The sequence below is a fragment of the Ochotona curzoniae genome, unplaced genomic scaffold (assembly GCF_017591425.1).
Source record: "Ochotona curzoniae isolate NIBS_2020 unplaced genomic scaffold, NIBS_Ocur_1.0 contig_1302, whole genome shotgun sequence".
Lineage (NCBI taxonomy): Eukaryota > Metazoa > Chordata > Mammalia > Lagomorpha > Ochotonidae > Ochotona > Ochotona curzoniae.
The window spans coordinates 6,808,387-6,826,873 of NW_024465035.1; the positions used below are offsets into that span (position 1 = coordinate 6,808,387).

The 18,487-nt window shown below is 43.2% G+C and overlaps 1 protein-coding gene across 1 annotated transcript in view; it reads right to left on the bottom strand.

Annotated features, from left to right (window-relative positions):
* Nucleotides 1–12,320, bottom strand: part of TBC1D5 (TBC1 domain family member 5) — a 354,778-nt gene extending 342,458 nt beyond the window's left edge. The window contains exon 1 of the mRNA XM_040963401.1: nt 12,108–12,320. The gene's annotated coding sequence lies outside the window, so the exon portion shown is untranslated. The remainder of the gene's footprint in view (nt 1–12,107) is intronic.
* Nucleotides 12,321–18,487: the final 6,167 nt, after the last annotated feature.

The window sequence follows — 18,487 nt, forward strand, 5'->3', positions numbered from 1 at the left end:
CTTATTCAAGTGCAGGATTTTGATATTTTAAAAGATACATTTACTAAAACTTAAATGTCACACTGCAAATCTGTCACTCTTCAATATCAGAAACTACTTTAGGAAACAGAGGAAATTTCTCCCAACTTCTTGTGAAACCATTCCATGTCATCACACTCCAGCAGTCACCTGGCTCCAGAAGAGCAAAGCAGCCCTCCAGCTCTCCAAGGAAAAGCATCGGTGATCCCCTCTGCTTCCCGACTAGGACTGAACTGCGCCAGGCTTAGGACTGAACACCACTACAAGCCCTGTGTCAGGTGATCTCCCAAGAATAACACCAAAATATCCAAAGAGCTATGTGCAATTTGCCCATTCTTATTTCAAATAACTCTAGATTATCAAACAACATAAAATAACTCTGTGTCAGAGTAGGGCAGCAACTGAAAAGCTAGGAACTTTCTAGCACCTACGTGAAATAACACTTCAAGACATAAAGCGAAGCCAATGAAAACTCCTACACTTTCTATTTTCCAAACTACTGTAATAAGCTAACATTCCCAACCTCCAGGACAGCAACCCTTGAACTTTTCTACACTCTGAAAACCACAATAAAACACACTCTCACTCCGGCCCTTCAGCCCCATCTCAGGGTCCTTGCAAACTTGATGCTCCAGCAGCAGCAGGGACCTGACTCAGATTACACACACACACACACACACACACACACACACACACACACTTTAATTGCTGTGGATCTTGCACCTGCGTTCATTCATGCCTTCCCTTTCCTAGGAATGCCCCACCTCCTTCTTCACCATTCTGACCAATCCTTCAGTGCTTAGCTCAAACTTCCTCACCACTAATTGTGGCTCCAAACCAGACCACTGAGTTAGATGCTTCTCCTCTGAATTTCACAAAAACATGCTTCAGTGCGGTTGGTCTAGCAGCTAAAGTCCTCGCCTTACATACCCCAGTATCCCATATGGAAGCCGGTCTAATCCTAGCAGCCCTGTTCCCATCCTGTGGCCTGGGAAAGCAGTCGAGGACAGCCCAAAGCCTTGGGACCCTGCACACACAAGGGAGACCTGGAGGAAGCTCCTGGCTCCTGGCTTTGGATTGGTACAGCACCGGCCACTGCGGTCACATCTGGAGTGAATCATCAGGCAGAAGATCTTCCCCTCTGTATCTCCTCTTCTCTGTATATCTGACTTTGCAATAAAAATAAAATAAATCTTTAAAAAAATAAATAAATTAAATAAAATAAATCTTTAAAAAAGAAAACACTTGCCATTGAAGACAGCTTACTACACAAAAACATTATTCTGAATACAGAGACAGGAAAAATATTATACATTAAATTCTTAAAAAGTAAAAGAATCTAACATTTTATTCATAGCAACAGATTCCTCATTGAGATAAAATCTTTACTCAGCTGCAATATTTGCCTGAAATAAGTCAATCACTTATAATAAAAATGTCACTTTTTTGAAACCTATTTAGTAGAGGAAAATTGGAAGGAGTACGGGATTTGGAGTCACTGCAGGCCAAGACATCTGTTCAGAGGGAAAAAAATGTTCAAGACCTCCTGTCAGTGACTTCCCATTCAAATCCACAAAACTTTTCAAACACAGATCCAACTACATTAATCAGTTTAAGATATACCTTTATTCATTAAGCATATTTCACACATTTTAATATCATAAAATATCAAAGTTGAAAAGAATCGCCTTAAACATAAGGAATAAGGGCACAATCTGTAAACAGTGTCAACAACTGTTAATAACAGGACTTCTCAACTCTGCGTTTGTGCAATCACTTTCCTTTAATAGAGCTAGACGGATAAAATAAAAATTCACTCACTATCCACAAAACATTTCAGAAAATTAAATACTTGTAAGAGTAAAAGAATATGTATTAGTTGTTTTTATTTTGTAAATTGCACTTTCTAATCCCTGAATATCCGCTCTTGATCTCTACATATATTTAATATTCCCTGGACTGCTGTGGTGCAGAGGATTAAGCACTACTTGGGACATCTGCATTCCCTATCAAGTGCCTGGTTCGAATCCCGGCTACTCCACTTCCAATCCAGCTTCCTGTTAGTGGACACCCTAGGAGGCAGCAAAAGGCAGCTCAAGTATTTAGATCCCTTCCACCCATGTGGGAGAACCATCTGGGTTTTCAGCTTCCTGAACTCAACCTAGACCAGCCCTGGCAGTTGGGGACATCTGGAGAATGGACCCACGTCTACAAGAGGTGTGCACACATCACCACAACTTTATCTTTCACATAAAAAAACCACTTTTAAAAAAATTAATATTCCCAAACTAAAGCAAATGATCAATTACAATTACAGATGTTGGAGGTTTGGGAGATACAAAGACACTCCTGATATTATTTATAATAACTATTTGCATGGCATAAACTTTTAGATATTTTATATAAGTCATTTAAAATCTTCAGAGGCAGTTATCATTGAGGATATGGAAACCCAAGAAACTCACAGCATTTTTCCAAGCTATGCAACCAATACACTCAGGTAAAATACAGCTCGGCCATTTCTGCCTCTTGAGCATCTTTTATTAAGTATCCTCCCTTGCTTTCTCTGGAAAAACAACCTCGAGGTGAATTTCAAGCTAAAAATAAACCAGAAAATCAAGAGGTTTTTTTTTTTTATTTGTCTTTTAAATCTAATATAAGTTAATCACTAGCTAATATTTTAAATACTGGGGCCCAGCGCAACGGCTCAGTGGCTAAACCCTCACGTTACAAGCACAGGGATCCTATATGGGTGCCAGTTCATGCAACTCTGCCTTTATTTTTTTTAAAGATTCATTTTTATTATTTTTTTATTGGAAAGGCAGATATACAGAGAGGAGAGACAGAGAGGAAGATCCTCCGTCCAATGATTCACTCCCTAAGTGAGCGCAACGGCCGATGCTATGCCGATCCGAAGCCAGGAGCCTCTTCTGGGTCTCCCACACGGGTGCAGGGTCCCGAAGCCTTGAGCCGTCCTCGATTGCTTTCCCGGGCCACAGGCAGGGAGCTGGAAAGGAAGCAGGGCTGCCGGGATAGAACCGGCGCCCATATGGGATCCCGGGCGTGCAAGGCGAGGACCTTAACCACTTGTGCCACCGCGCCGGGCCCTAACTCGGCCTTTCAAATAAGCAAATAAATAAATCTTTAAAAACAAACAAAAAAAGAGCAATGCCCAATGATATTTCTATTTACTAACAATAAATACAATTTTTTAAAGAATTATGTGAAGTTAGAATTGTTGCTGGAAGCCTTCAGCATGTAGCTGGCATGGTGGCACAGCGAGCTAATCATCTACCCTGTGTCCCTGTATCCCATGTGGTCACTGGTTTGGGTCCTGGTTGCTCCCCTTTCCCCTTTCTTCTCGCTCTCTTTTTTTTTCTTCTTTTACTATTATTTTTATCATTTTATGATACAGTTCCATAGGAACTGGGATTTCCCTTGCCCCTTCCCAAAATCCCTTCCGCGCCACTGAGTTCCTCTCTATTACTATAGCATAGTTCTTCATAAACAATCATATGTCCATCATTGCAGGCATGGACAATGACAGCATCCTATTGTCCAGATACAGTAAACAATTTCTTCGGGAGTCCATCTTTGATCTGGAAGTAGAGATGCATACCGCATTTTACCCTCATATCTGGATACGACAGTCTCCACTACAAAGTCACTACACATCCCCTTATACGAAAAGCCTCACATAAAATCAACAACAGGAAGAAAAATAATTTTTTACAATGCCATGAAGTTAAATTACATGCTACTGAATATGACAGTCTCCATGACACAGTTACCGTACATCCCCTTAAATGAAAACCCATGAAACAAAGTCAACAAGAGGAAGAAAAAACAAATTAAAAACACCATGAAATTAAATAACATGCTACTGAATGACTATTGTGTCCTGGAAGAAATGAAAATTAAGAACCTTCTTGAAGAAAATGATGCTACTGTATGATCTGTGAGTCAATGAAAAATTTAATGAGAGTTTTGAAGAGATGAAACTAAAAAAAAAAAAATCCATGATATAGTTTCTGCTGATCTTTGTTAGTGAGATAAGTAAGACTCCTGTGGACAACAAATACATGGGTTTTGTTTACCAACCTATGACAACTGATTGATGAGTGTCAGTCATTTACATTCAGTGTTGATATGAATGGGTGGTAATTTGATCCTGTCATTTTAGCAATGGGTTTTTCATTGATGTAGTCTTCTCTTGCTATTTCACTGGGATGTTCTTCACATTTGCCTTTATTTTTGGTGGGTGCTATTTCTCTTCTCTGTCAAGAGAACATCTTTAAGTATCAATTGTAGGGCAGTTTTAGGAGAGGCATATTCTCTTAACTTTTCTTTACTGTGGAATAATTTTATTTCATTTTCAAAGACAAAGGAAAACTTTGCTGGTATCTTATCCTGGCCTGACAACATTTGCTTTTAGAATCTGGAATATGTCACTCTATTCCCTTCTGGCCTATAGAGTGAGTGTCCTGTGAGAAGTCTACTGTGAGTTTGACTGCCATTCCTCTATTCCAGTTGAATTTTTTCACGTGTACATTTAAGGATCTTTTCCTTATGTTCAACTTAACAGAACTTGATTATCATGTGTCGTGGTGAAAACTGCTTTTGGTCAACCCTGTTGGGAGTTCTGTGCCCCTCCTGGATGTTATTTCCCAATTCTTTCTCAAGATTAGGGAAGTTTTCCCTTATTATTTCATTAAATATCTTTTTAAACCCAGTATCTCTTTCTGCACCTTCTGGGACTCCCATAACTTTTATATCTGGCTTTTTAGTAGTATCTTTCAATTCTTGAATATTTTTGTTTGTTTGTTGTTTAGCTTTACCCAGCTCTGCTTGCAGCTTTTTGTTTGTTTCCTCCTGGTGACAGAAAATATCTTCTAATTCTGAGATTCTTTCTTCTGCATCATTCATTCTATTTTGGAGACTCTCCACTGTACTTTTAATTTGCTCCACTGTATTCTTCATTTCTGATATATCAGCTTTCATTTGATCCAATTCTTGTGTGACATATTCCTTAAATTTCTTGAACTCTTGCATTACATGCTTCTCATTGTTGATAAGAAGCTTTATAACAAGTGTTTTTGAATACTGTATCCCCCATTTTCTCAATGTATTCCTCAGTTAACTCTGAATTTGGCAAAAGCTTTGTGCTCCTTTGCAGCGGAGTCTTCAGTAATACCCAATGCACCTTTGTCTTTTCTTTTGCTCTTGGTCATTGTACTTCTGGTTACCAGATTCTTCTTCTTGGGGCAGGTTTCTAAACTGTGTCACCCATATGTCTACAATTCAACTTTACTTATTATGGTGGGCACACAGATGTTTGTTTGCAGTCAGTTGTGCCACTCCCGCCAGCAAGTTCCAGGTCTGGGCTCTTATGTTAGACTTCCACTATGGTCTCCATAGCCCCAGCTCCTGGCTCACCACTCTCCACCGGTTGTGACCCTATGCTGAGGCTGCACCATTATCTGTATAACCTTTCTCCCACTTCCTGTTAGAGCATTTTTCAGGATTAGGGAGTTAGCAGGTGTCCTATATAGCTAGGTTGTTGTTGGTGCTGACTTGCTGGAACTGAGTACAACATGGACCTATTTTGATCTGTATGATGCCAAGGTCAGTATTATGTTCCCTATGGGACCAGTACAATATACTGTGTTCAGTGAATTCTCGCTGAACTCACCACACGTGTAGCTCACTGTTGTCCCTGCAGTCTTAAAGCCTTTGTCTCACTGTACAAAATGGCGCCTAATATGCCACTACTAGAGTTCTGGATCTACTGGTAGTCAGATCTGAGAGTTACCCAGACCTATCTTGGGTGGAACCTGTAGGATGCCATGTTGTTGCAATTCACGGAGCCAGAATTGAGTTCATTCCTAGCTCAGTGCATGCACAGTCCTGTCTCATACCCTTTGCCTCCTTATACAAGATGGCACCCGATTAGGCTCTAGAGGGCAAACTTGGCTATGAAATCTACCCTGTTCCCGTACCGCCTACCTAGGACCTGCCACTCTGTCCTTGCTCCCGGTCAAATGAAACAGATTAGCAGGATAGGCAGTTCTTCGGGTTCGCCTCCTAAGCTTCCAGTGAACATCCCTTCCCACCTTGTTGCTGGTGGAGTGCCAGCAGCTGATGCTGTTCAAATCACACTTGCTTAATGCCACTGGGGCATCGGTCACTGCAACATGACATTGTTCATTTTGTTCAGGTATTTATCAAGTCTACAACCGTTTTCCATCTTCTTTAAAAATATTTTTTATTTGAAAAGTAAAGAGAGGGAAAGAAAGAAAGAGAGCAGGTGAAAATTAGAGAGAGAAAGGTAGAGACAGACAGCAAGAGAACTTCCATCCCCTAATTCACTTACCACATAGCCCAGTAAGGGAGGAGGGGCAGATGCACCTGGGAAAGCAGAGGAGGCTGGCCCAGGTGTTTGGGCCCCTACTCCCACAGGGGAGACCTGAATGAAGCTTCTGGCTCCTGGCTTTGGACTGGTCCAGTCCAGGCTGCTGCAGCCATCTAGGAAGTAAACCAGCAGATGGAAGACCAGTCTCTCTCTCTCTCTCTCTCTCTCTCTCTCTCTCTTTCTCTCTCTCTCTCTCTCTCTCCCTCTCCCATTAGAACTCTGCAAATAAATCTTTCAAAAATATAAAGCAGTTGAAATGGCAGTGGAGAAGGACCCAGTCAACTCACAAGGCGCCCAGAACAGGATCAGGCAGCACCTGGCCCACAGAAGGGCCTTACATGGCCGTCCTGCTGGGGTCTGACAGCCAAAGACCTCATGATATTTAACTGTTTCTGAACCCACAGAATGAAAAACCTCCCTATTGTTCTGATGAAACATATAATATCAACTCTAAATCTGAAAAAGCAAACTCATAAACAGAACTGCAAGTCTAATATACTTGGAAGTTACAAATATTGAAAAAAATTAAGTAGAGACTCACATTATCACAAAAAAAGAAATATATTATAAATAAGGCTCATTCCAAAAACTTCAGAACAATTTGTAATTATACTCAAACAACTCACCATTTTAGCAGGACAAACAGGTGAAAATATTATTCCAAGAAAAGTCAAACAACACATTTGATAAGAGTCAAAATGTATTCTTCAAAGTAAGTTAATATGTGATTTTAAAGAGCACATGTGTGTGACCATATACATCCTAGCCAAAGCCAGCACAGTGCTTAACACAGCAATACGTAAAATACACACCACTGAAGTCAGACACAAAGCAGGAGAGCAGGGTACAAAACAATTCAGTAAAGTTGTTCTGAAAGGAAATAGGCAAGCAGACCAAATAAGAAGCATAAATATTAGAAATGAAGAAATAATACTTACCAATATTTGTGGGTCTTTTCTATGAGTAAAACAAAGAATTTTACTGGAAAAACTATCAGATACCATGAAAACAATAGCTTATTTCATCCAAAAAGATTCACAAAGAGACTAATAAGGCAGGCTTGGCCCTAGTAAGATAATGTGATGTTCTAAGATGTACAGGAAATTGTTAGTGATGCATGAAAAATCAAGATGACAGAAATAGATCCAAGAACATATCAGCATTTAGAATCTAATAAAGGTGGTGGCTCAAATCTGTAGACAAAAGAAAAATAATTAAACAGACCACACTACAAAAACGGCCTTGCCATTTGAAAAATAAGAAATGTGAGCCCTCACATTCTTTATACACACAAAAATATTCCTTACATAAAAATAGGAAATCACAACTCCACCCAGTTTTTGCATGTGGGTGACAAGAATCTAATTGCTTCAGCCATTCAGTTTCTTCAAATACAGTCGCTCTTGATTAAGGGGATATGAAAACCCACACTACAGATGATCTACGCTAGGAACGTGGTGATGCTGAAGCTGCCACTGTGGCAGAGAATAAAGCCACACCTGTGATGCCACATCCGCTATGGGAGCCGGCTACTCTATTTACAATCCAGCTGCCTGCTAATGGCCTGGCAAAAGCAGTACTCCCCACCTAGACAGAAGACCCAGAAGAAGCTCCTGGCTCCTGGCTTCTGCTTGGCCCAGCACGGCCATTCTGGCTATCTGGGGATCAGACCGGTACATGAAGGCCTCTGTGGTTCCCTCCTGACTCTCTCCACAACTGACTCTCAAATAGATAAATACACCATAAGAACAACAATAACAAAAACTGTGAGGCTAAACAACACAGTACTATTACAGGTATCACAGTATCTTTACTTTTTAAAAAATAAATTATTAAGTGAAAAGAGCAATAAAAGCCTTCCCTTGTTTGAACATGCAGAAAGTGCTTCTTCAGGTTTACTATAAGCGATAGCTCCGCCCACTCAGCTGTGAAGTCCGGAAACAATGACTGGCGTGGCCACACACTCTACAGCACAGTACCAGGGTAAGAAATGGAGAAGTCAGGCCGTAAGCAAGCAGCCAGAACTCAAACACTTCCCTAAGAGTCAAAGAAAAAGGACAGGAACTTGGACAATTCTAACAAATCATTTCTCCTTTTCACTCAGTTTATCTAATAGTGTTCCTTTAGAGGAAAAAAAAATTGCACAGACATTATTTAACCACTCACGTGATGTCTGTAGAATGGTAAACATCTTCCTGCACACTTGAGGTAACTGGTTTCATTTTCTAACTTGCCCTGCCATCCGCTAGTTTATACCTGTAGCAGCCAGGGTTGGGCCGGGCCGGGACGAAGCCAAGAGCCGGGAACTCAACCCAAGTCCTATCAAGGATGCTGGTGCCTCCTGGGAAGCTGCATTGACAGGAGGCAGGATCCAGGAGCCACAGCAAGGACTCAAATCCAGATCCTTCCACATGGGAGGCAAGCACCTGAACCACTAGGTTCAACCACTGCTTGTAAGCCAACTTCGCCAATTATTTACAGCCAGGATTTGGTAATTCTTTTTTCCGAAACTCATCATTATTCCAGAAATAAACAACTGGAGCCACTAGTCGCAGTGGTCAGCCCTCCCTCTTCCTGTGTCTTCCTCACTTGCCTCTTGTTTCTCAGATTCTAGCACATACGCAGTACTTCATCCTAGTAATTCATCCATGTTGAGAGAAGCATCTCCATTCAGTTGTGTAATCCCCACTCCCCAGTCACACTGACAAAAATTTTGGTGGCCTGAATTTAAAAAGCGATTCAGAGGAGCTCAGCAAGTCAAGGCAGACATTTTCTGTTGGAGTGGCAAATGCAGTCCCAACTAATTCCACTTCTGGTCCAACTTCTTGCTAATGTGACTAGCAAAGCAATGGAAGATGGCCCAAATGCCTGGTTCCTTGCTACCCATATGACACTGGAAAGGAGCTCCTAGGGCCTTACTCACCAAATACAAAGACAGCAACCTAGTTAATCCAAAACCTAAATTTTAGTATAACAAATATGGAATACTAAGCATAGAACAATCCAGTCAGCCCTGAAAACTCACATATTAGAATAACAAATACTAATTCATGGCGGGGGAGGGGAGATACTGGGTAGACAAAGGCAAGAGGCAAGAAGCGAAAAACTGCCAAGCACTAATGGAAACTGCTGCAGCGAACAGTCACTGAAACTGGGACTGGTGCAGCAAACAGAGAACAATTCCAAACTGCAACATCTGGGAAGCAGAGCCAAACAGACCAAGGGCAAGCCTCCGTGCACTGGTCCATCCCCGAGGACACCGGCAACAGCCGGGCTCAGCAGGCACAGAGCACGGAGCAAGAGGTTCAGTGTCTGCCTCCCTTAGCAAGCAAGGACCAACGCACGTGAGCCAGCACCTGCCGCAGTCAGGAGGGCCCTCAGCATCTCACCCAGCGGCTGCACTGCCTCCTGGAACACCCGTCCCCACTGCCTAACGGAGAAAACAAAGGAAGGATGATAAATCAAACTTTAAAAATAAGGTTCAGATTTCAACAATACTAGGGAAAATGTGTTGGACAGTATCATTAATTTTCTTTCTACATGATAAATTCTTAATGAAAAGGAAGCATACATACAAGGTGGCTAAGAACTTCCACTATGGTATCAGCCAGAATCGCAGCTCTATGTTAGCTGTGTAAAACCATGTGTGTGATTTACTCTGTCCCTGCCTGTTTGCTTAATTGCTGTGGTAAGGATGAAATGAGTTATTTAATGTGCTAAGAACAGTCCTGGTCACTTAACAGGTGCTTGAGAAGTAGTGATAAATACAACTTAATAGCATGAAACAATGGTGAAGGACTGGAGTAAAGAGTAGAAACATCATGGGATCAGAAGTAACTGATACACTTCCAGAAAATTCTTAAAATGTGAAGTATAACTATTTTTATGTCCATAACGTGTGACACTTTTAAACATTTACATTTACATTAGGAAATATTACCTTAGTGGAAAAAGGTGAATCCTCTTAGGAGAACCCCGAGAAAGTAACTCTGATTTGTTTGCAAACGTGTTTCCCAGGCTCGGGGATGCGGCACTGCTCAGCTGCGGCTGCAGACGAGCCAGAAAACGTCCACCTGACACTTCCAACAAAGTGCCACAAGCAGAAATTCCACCTCCACAATCCACTCAGACACATGATAAAACCAGTCACTCTCTCAGCTCAGCAGGCCTTCCTGCCAGAGCTATACCAAGCTTCGATGGGAAAAGCCACAGGCCACGCGATGATATGGCACCCAGCACATGGCATCAGGACACCTCCACTCCCTCCCCTGGGATCCTCAGCGGTTCAGCCTGCTGAAAGACACCTGCTCGGGGCTCTCACATCACCTCACCACCCGCCCATCCTGCCAAGCCACCTGTGCGAAGAGGTGGATCGCTGATACACGTTACCAGTTTAATTCTTCACACAGGTCATCTTCCTCCCTGGTACTCATGGCCCACTCCCTGTCCAGGAGCTTATCAAAATGCAGAACATCAAGCCGCACCATAAACTCACTGCCACAGAATCTGAACTTCTTACAAGAGCCCCCATGAGTCCTACGCACATGCCGGCATGAGCACTGCCCTGGGTGACAGTACTGCAAAGAGCAGTGAAATGTTTTAAATGTTCAATTACATTTGATTTCAGAAACAAAGTATGAAAATAACCAAGCCCCGGAGTTGGAAAAGCCCAAGAGAAAAACAGCCAATATACTGATGTATTTCTGTGCCATTAATACCAATCAAACGTACTCAAGACATTTCTCAGCAATACCTACACTCAATGCTTTCTGCTTTTAAGTATTTTGCGCAGCAGGACAACCGCTACAGTGTTATTAGGACAAACTTTTGAAGTGCAAAAGAAATGACAGGGTCTAGAAGCTCTGACCCAATCTGGCCCAAATGTGTGCATTCTACAGGCTAAAATAAAATCAGTTCCGAGGGGATAGGCCAAAACTCTTTCCAAAAAAAAATCATATCTTAGGAAATACTAAACAACGCAGTTCACATTCCTGAAATGAAAATATGTAACAGTAATTAACAAACTTTTGGTTCCCAAGGTGTTGTTTTTCCAGGAAAGAGGTTCCCCTCTGTCGGCGGGGTAAGGGGGGTCGAGTCAACTTTCGTCCTTTTGTAAAGTTTTACTCCTTCCTCAAAGGCCTCAACTTGCACGTTCTCACAAGTGCATGAACGCAAGTCATACTACGAATAAGTCAAAGAAATGGGGTGGGGGGCCTCCTTCCATGCTGCCAACGTTTGGGGACTCGCGGGTCCCTTTCCGGCCTGTGAAGGAAAGTCGGGCGGCCCAGGGCGCCCCCCAAAACACCCAGGGCAGTCACAAGCAGGAAGTGGAGAGCCGCAGTCGGGCCGCCGTGCTGCCAGCCCCGACTCCCGCCAGAGCCGCTGCCCGCTGCCCGCTGCCCGCCCCGGAGCCCCGGGCGCCCCTCCCGCCGCCCACCCCACGCCGACAGCCGGGCGGCCGGTCACCGATCGCGGCCAGGGGCGGCCTCGGCCCGTGCAGGGTGGCGGCGCGAGGGCTGGCGGAGGCTGAGCGGCAGAGGGGAGGCCAGGCGGGAGCCGCAGCACGTGCGGGCGCACGGGAGGAAGTCGGGACGCCCGGGAAGGGGCTTGGGCTTTTCTTTTTCTTTTTTCTCTTTCTTTCTTTTTTTCAACGATCATCGTCATCATTTTGTTTTACCTGTGGCGCAGAAGGGCTCCCCAGCTCCTATTCCCTGATTTCTCCTCCTCCTCCTCCCCCTCCTTTTTTCTCTCTCCCTCAGTCTGTGCCGTGCGCTCGCGGCGGAACCGACCGGGCCCGGGCCGACCTGAGAGAGAACAGGGCAGGAGGGGGTGGCGGCGGTGACCAGCGGCCACGTGACCACGCTCGCGCCGTTACGGCGGTCGCCTCCAGCCGCGCGCCCTCCCGGCGCTCCACCTCTCCTAACCCGGCGGTCCGCGCGCCCGCGCGCCGGGACGCTGCTGCGCAGGCGCCCGCCGGGCAGTACAGCCTGCGAGGGCGCGCGACGCGCCGGCTCGCGAGGCCTGGGCCCCGCCGCGGGGACGTGGTGGCGGCTGCGCATGCGCGCCCAGGGCTGCCCCCGCTCCTGGAGTGGGACCCCACTGTGGCGCGGCTGCAGGATGGGCTGGTATCGCTTAGTGTGAGCGCCTCCGCCCCGCCACCACGTTCCCGGTTGGGACTGCGAAGAAGAAGAAATGAAGACTTGGAAACCTTGGTGAAATGTTTGATTTTCCTGGTCACAGGTAGACTGCCTTGTGTTCTAACTTTCTGCTGCTGAGGTGACTTCCGGCCCAGCTTGTCGTTCATTTTCCTTGCGAAACTTACTCAGCTCTTTGCGTTTTGACCCACGTGGAAATAAAGTTGTGAAAGCCCCTGTGCACAAACCCGCGAGCGAGACGGGGTTTCTTAGCCAAAGACAGCCTCTTAGTAGCCCGCCACAGCACAAGCCATGCCTGTCCTTGTCATCCTGCCCTCAGCCTGTTGCTTTACCATGATTTAAGATTCCCTTTAACCCAAACACGGGGGATGCTGCTGTTTACTTTCCCAAAACGAAAGCCTGTGAATGGGAATGCTAATTAGGGCAGTAAATGCTTCACCCTAGTAAAAAAAAGATTTGTGGTCTTTCATTGGTCTGTTTTCACCAGAAGTCCCAAAGGAAATACTGCTGTGTTCAAAAATTTTAAACAAGGGAAACCAAGCCGGAGAAGGGTCACATTTGGAGAATTAGCTAGCTTTTCATTGTTACCAAGGTAACAGACATGCTCAAAGTTTCCCTTATAGGTCATGACGGAGATGCCAAGAGGCACAGATGCCAGAATGGAGTTGCCCCATTCAAATCCTAGCTCTCCTTTCCTGTTAATGGTACAATTCAAGAGAGATACTTCAGTTACTCAGCCTCTGTGTTTCCGTGTCATCTGTGGGGTGCAGGTGGTAAGACCCTGTGGGTTGTGTGAGCCTTGAAGAGGATCTTCTGCAGTAAGGTGTTCAGCACATAGTAACTGTTCAATTAAAAAATAAAGATGTTGAGATCTTGATTAGAATAGGCAGCCTGCAGCAAGAGCAAACAATAATTATAGAAATTCTGTGTTTTCAAACACGAAATAGCAAATTATAGACTTTATTTTGGAGATCAAAAAAGGAGTTATTTTGCTTTACTAACCAAACATTTCCCATGAGGGGCTCACTTGTGCACCTAATGGCATGGCAATTAATGTCTTAACTTTCATGCTGAAAGCACCTTGTCTCAAAAGATTAACCTTTAAGGAGAGAGCTTTTTTTTACAAGTAATGTCATCAGCCTTGATTTTCAACAGTTTTGTGGAAGAACAATAGAATCATGACAATTCATACATAAAGCCATTTCCTTGAAGTATTTGTTCTACATAATGGCAGTTATTTCCACTGGATTTCTTATCCTTGCCCAGGTGTGAACCGACAGCACTTTAATAAACACTTTCCAATGGTGACTGTACAGTGTATTCATACCATGGAGTGTTTGGGCTTAAAATATTAAACCAAAAAAAGCATAAATAGGCAACATGGCTTTTACTAGTTCAAGCACCTAATCAAGTGTTGGTCCCATTGTGTGATGAGCAGCTACTGAATGAGTGACAAGATTATGAGCTCCTCACAGGTAAACAATACGTAAGCTTCATCTTGAACCCTCACATTCTTAAGAATTGGCTTGCATTGGTCAAAATTCTCTACTTGTTACATGGTTGTATAGTGTTTTATTTATCTGCTCATGTAACACATTAACACAAATTTAGCATCAAAAAACAGCATACACTTATAAATGCAGTTTCTACAGTCAAGAGTCTGTACCTGACTTAGCTAAGTTCTTTGCTTCCACATCTCCCCATGGATTTACAGTCAGGTTGTTAGCCAAGTGTGAAGTCTGTCTCAAATCTTGACAAGAGGAAGATCTGGTTCTAGGTTTATGTGGTTCTTGTACGGCTAAAAGTCCCCAGGTTCTTGCTGGCTGTGAACTAAAGGCTGTCCCCAGTGTTTCAGCATGTGGTCCTCATCACGAAGCTTCTTGCTTCATCAAAAGCAGTTTCCTAGCAAGATAGGCATTATGTAACAGAATCAGGAAGTGACTTCCCATTTACCTCTGTAGTGTACTCTTTGTTAGAGGCAAGCCACAAGTACTTTCTACATTTAAGCCAAGGCATTACCCAGGGCATGCGTTAAGGACACAGGGCTAATGAAGGACACCCTAGAGTCTGATACAGACAGGAGTGTATACTTAAGATGTGAGCACATGCCTGACTAAAATTTTAAAAGCTTGGTGAGGGTTACATGCCAGTTCATGAATGTGGTCAGGTGCTTTTCAATATGGGAATGCTTCAAAATATGATGTGAAAGAAGTGTCTGTCCCTTCAATGTGGTGAGCCACAACTCAGCAGGATCACTAACACTCCTAAGTTACCAGCCAACATGGATAGTCTGAATGCCCATCTCGGAATCCTTGTTAGAAAGGTAGTTAAATCTTGGACATTGAAAAGATATAGACCTTCTCTCTATTAAGCTTGGAAATTTGCAGCAAGAATTTCTCAGTTGGTCCTTGATATATTCCACTTAATGGCATCCATTGCATGCGCAAAGGAAGACAAATATGTGAGAATCAACGGTAGGAAAGACAATAGTTATTGTTGCAATAATGTCACATAACAAACAACCCCAATATTACAATGACTTGGATTTATTTTTCTCACTTGGGGATTACAGGCTAGTTGTAACTCATATGATGGCATTTGGTACTGGCAAGGCCATATTGGGCTAGGCTGGACTCCAAGCTGTGGGTTCGGTTCAGGTTTGTTCCATGTACATTCTTCATTCTGGATTCAGCAGCAACACAGGTCATCTCAGAGATGACAGAAGTAAAGAGTAGCAAGTGCAGATACTTGATGTCCCCGTAAGGCACTGGCTCAAGACTGGCACACTGTCATTTCTGTACTCTTTCTATTGGCTTATGCGAGTCATATAACTAAGCTTGATGTTAATATCATGTGGAAATGTAGTCTATTTACTCTAATGGAAGAAAGTGCCAAGTCCTACAACAAAGGACTTGTGAATAACTCCAACATAAGGAGGGACTGAAGAATGAAAAATAGTAAGGATGGGCAAGCAAACACAGGCAGCCACCCCAGAAGCTGGTCACGTTGCCTGTGACATTATATTGAGTTTAGATGAAAAAGCCACAGCATTATGGAACCGATAACATAGACCATGTGTTGGTGCAGCATCGTGCTATTGCAATATGTGTGCATCTATGAAATACAAAATCTACTTTAGAGTAATATAACAAAGGTAAAGATTTTACAGATGCAAGAGCTTTAAAAATGATGGTTCCTAAGGCAAATGTAACATAGCCTTTTGCGCCCATATACTGTAAAGATAGCAGAAGTCCTAACTGTAAACAGTAATGGAAAATCATGCATATTCAGGGATGTGGGTGATGAAAGACTTATGAGCTCAGTTAGAAAAATTACTTCGGGGATTTTATCTCATGGATGAAGCCTCAAGATATATATAACATAATACATCTGAATGTCTAATAGTGACTGGATAAAGTAATTTTCTTTCATTCAAAAAAGGCTGCAATGTTGTAATCTAGATAAAATGAAAAACATTTACTTGTTTACTTAGCCATCTTATGGACAATGATATTTTATTCCTGTGTTTCTGTCGCAGATTTTCATTGTTCTTCAAACAGATGATTCTTTGTTGAAATCTACTTCCTCTTAAATGAGCCAGCCTCTTTAGCCTGTCAAACTGTTTTTTTTTTTTCCCTGCTTACTTCTTGACTCAAACCCACTGGTGATCATCTGTTTCCATCTAAACATTTGTTTAACTGTACATTTAAAATGGATTAATATGAAATAATTCCCATGGTGTCATTTTTAAAAAGGTTTCTTTATTTTTACTTGAAAGGCAGAGTTTACAGAGAAAGAGAAGGATAAAAAAGAAAGAGACAGCAAAAGTGTCTCTGTCTGCTTGTTCACTCCCCAGACAGCCACAATAGCCAGAGATGAGCTGATCTGAAGCCAGGAGCCTTGAGCCTCCTTCGGGTCTCCCATGTGGGTTCAGGATCCAGAGGACTGGGCCATCCTCCCCTGCTTTCCCAGGCCACAGACAGAGAGCTGGAATAGAAGTGGAGCAGCCAACACACAAAGTGGTGCCCACATGGGCTACCAGTGCTGCCAGCTGGAGTATTATCTTGCCTAGGCACTGTGCTAACCTCCCAGAGTGTCATTCAACGTGGCTGTCATTAGGTATTATGCTATATTTGATTTATTAAGTAAATTTTCATTTGCTTGCACTTGGAAACACCAGAAGTGGAAATACTATTCTATCAAAATGCTTTAAAAACATAATGCTATTCCTTCAAATATAATGCTATTCCTTCCAAATTCTGTAGTGTCATAATACGAGTCACATATGTAGCCAACTCCCCCATGATACGCAGTTATCAATTGATGTGCGTATGCCTTCAGACGTGAACAGAGGCATTGCTGGAAATGCGCAGTACAGCCGAATCCCGCATAGCAGGTTCTCTTCTCATTTACTTGGTTACCTTATGGCAAATTATTGACGGTATGGTCCTTTAGCAAAGGCTTTTAAAAACATGTTTGGGTTCACGAAGAGGCTATCTGGAGATGTGTAACAGGCCACTTTACCATTTCCTACTAAAATGTCTACAAAATTACAGCAAAGTAGAAAAACTGGCATATTGCACCACAGATTTAAGATGAAAGAAGACAAGTTGCTAAACAACAGGTGAAAATATGTTCTTGAGTCCAGTGCGATGGCTCAGTGGCTAACTCCTCATCTTGCAAGCCGGGATCTCATATGAGCACTGGTCTATGTCCCAGCTGCTCCACTTCCCATCTAGCTTCCTGCTTGTGGCCTGGGAAAGCAGCAGAGGATGAAGACCCAAAGCTTTGGGACCCTGCACCTGCAGGGGAGACTCAGAAGGACTTCCTGGCTAGTGGCTGTGGATCGTTCAGCTCTGCCCATTATGGCCACTTGTGGAGTAAACCAGCAGATAGAAGATCTTTCTCTTTGTCTTCCCTTCTCTCTGTAAATCTATCTTTCCAATAAAAATAAGTAGATCTTTAAAAATATTTATATATATCTTACTATGAATAAGCAGCCAAATAAATGTACTTTCTTTTTTTTTTTTAAAGATTTATTTACTTTTTATTACAAAGTTAGATATACAGAGAGGAGGAGAGACAGAGAGGAAGATCTTTTGTCCAATGACTTACACCCCAAATGACCACAATGGCCAGGACTACACTGATCCAAAGCCAGGAACCAGGAACCTCTTCCAGGTCTCTTACACGGGTGCAGGCTTCCAAAGCGTTGGGCCGTCCTCGACTGCCTTCCCAGGCCACAAGCAGGGAGCTGAATGGGAAGTGGAGCTGCCGAGATTAGAACTGGCACCCATATGGGATCCCAGGGTGTTCAAGGTGAGGACTTTAGCCACTAGGCCACACCGCTGGACCCCAATAAATGTACTTTCAAGTGTTCAAATATTCTCTGGGCATCTCTGTTATCTTAATCCATGGAACCATTAATTTCTTTCATTTTGTTTTTATTTTTCAAGCATCAATTAAATCTTAGGTGCATACTTCTATCTGAAATGCACCCATGTGGGCTTGAGCTGGGAAAACCCCAAGACTAGGGGCAGTCAACTGTAAAGGGCTAGGATCATCTAATGAGTTGCATATGCATAGGAAAATCTCAGGCCCACTGGCTTTCAAAGCACATATACCAGGCTGCTTCATGCGGCTTGACTTTATTATAGCACAGTAGCTTTAGGGTAATCAGACTTATGTGTATCTGGCAGTACGGGATGCCAAGTATAAGTGCCCCAGGGAACACGTTCAAAGCTTTAGAAGTTGCATTTTTGGAAAATAAAGTTTGTCAGTTGGTTAAGATGCTTGTGATGCCGACATTACATTTCAGAGCATCAGTTTGAGCCCCAGATACTCTGTTTCCTGCCTAGCTGCCTGTTAGTGCATCCTGGGAAGCGGCAGTTATGGCTCCAGT